This window comes from Aplysia californica, unplaced genomic scaffold (genome assembly GCF_000002075.1).
Source record: "Aplysia californica isolate F4 #8 unplaced genomic scaffold, AplCal3.0 scaffold00003, whole genome shotgun sequence".
NCBI classification, from domain to species: Eukaryota; Metazoa; Mollusca; class Gastropoda; order Aplysiida; family Aplysiidae; genus Aplysia; species Aplysia californica.
Window position 1 is genome coordinate 1,904,750 of NW_004797273.1, and position 1,786 is coordinate 1,906,535.

Consider the following 1,786-nt stretch of genomic DNA (forward strand, 5'->3'; position numbering starts at 1 on the left):
TGTGTGTGTGTGTGTGTGTGTGTGTGTGTGTGTGTGTGTGTGTCTATGTTTGTGCTGACTGGAGCAGAATGGCTTCTGTCTCCTAGACTTAGCCGTAATGTATGCGAGGGAGGAGACATAAACATGTCACGCCTAGCGACAATAGGAGACTGACTGGGAACAACTACACCCTCCTGAGTCTGTTGGCAAGCCGTTCAACAGTTCTTTAACCCTACCCGTACGCCCTGGGGTCATTTTGTACCCCGGGGTTGTATTCTTCACATTTTAGAATACTTCTAGTAAAGATCTTTTTGAAACTTTCAATATTTCTTTAAAAAATCGTTTGAACAGACTGCTGTGCAAAGCGTACGGATCGGTTTAACGAGTAAATTTCCTCTTTAGAAAGTGGTGGCACAGAGTTCCCCACGTCGTATCTATACGATAGTAAAACACGACGTACGGATAGGGTTAAGCACCGAAAACATCATCTTGTCTTTTTGGGGAGAAAATAAAGGCTTTACTATTCTATTCTTCCAGAATTGTACCTTAATTATACACATTCTCTTGCTTTTTTCAGCATTTTGAAATTGGATTTCGACCAAATCCTTCTCTAGAGCATGCAGCCGATATCACAGATTAATAAAACTATGACACCAACATTTAAAAAAAAAAAAGATTTTAAAAAGAAGATTTTAAAAAACCCAAATTTTGGGTTAAGTCTCAACAAGTCAACAGCTGACCGAAGCCTTTCTTTTCTTTTTTTTTTTTCTTCTAACAAACTTTGCCACCGGTCCTGCTGAAAATAGAAAGCTCAATTTTTAAACTAGATCTATAGAATGCTCTCACAAAGAGATCGTTCCAAAGACATCCGTTTCATCATCATCATCATCATCATCATCATCATCATCATCATCATCATCATCATCATCATCATCATCATCATCATCATCATTGTCATCGTTGTTGTTCTTGTTGTAAGTAACAAAAGAAAAAAAACCCAAAAAGATGTTGGAGACTTGAGCATTTGAAGCTTTGTAGCATTATGGATTCTGTTCCACGTAATAAAAAATCATCATCATCATCATCATTATCATCATCATCATCATCATCATCATCATCATCATCATCATCATCATCATCATCATCATCATCTTCATCATCATCATCTTCATCATCATCATCGTCGTCGCCGTCGTCGTTGTCGTCGTCACCGTCTTCTCAACCATCAACACCATCACGAAAAGTACGACGAGTTAGAGAAAACTTTTGTCGCTATTAGCATCACCGAACAGCACAAACTCTGAGAGAGAAAAGCATTAATTCTGAAGAAAAAGCTGGAGCATTCAACTCTAATAATTAAGTGTTTTATTGCCAGAGCAACACCTAGTTTCGTTTTATGCACATTATCATGGATGACACGTCGTGTGAAGTTTTCCGCGGTAGTCATCATCATTGTCCAAAAAAAAGCAACATCGTTATCCGAGCAACACGCAAATCCGCGAGTATAATATTATAGTATCATGAATATTCATAGAGACAAGTCATGATGTTACCACCCTACTTCTCCTTGTCTCCATGACCTTTTTCGTCGCTATGAAGCAACGACTAACAAACACGTCAAGACCCAGGAAGCGGTCTATAAAGCCGACAATACAAAAATGACCGCGTGAAAGATTTAGTGAGATCAATCACGGAAGCTAGGTAAAAACCACTCATCGTTTGTCCCGCGCAATTACACCAAGGCCGCTCGTGACAAGGCGTCTCGCGGAAACCGTTGATTCATCATACAGTATCTATCAGACCCCCC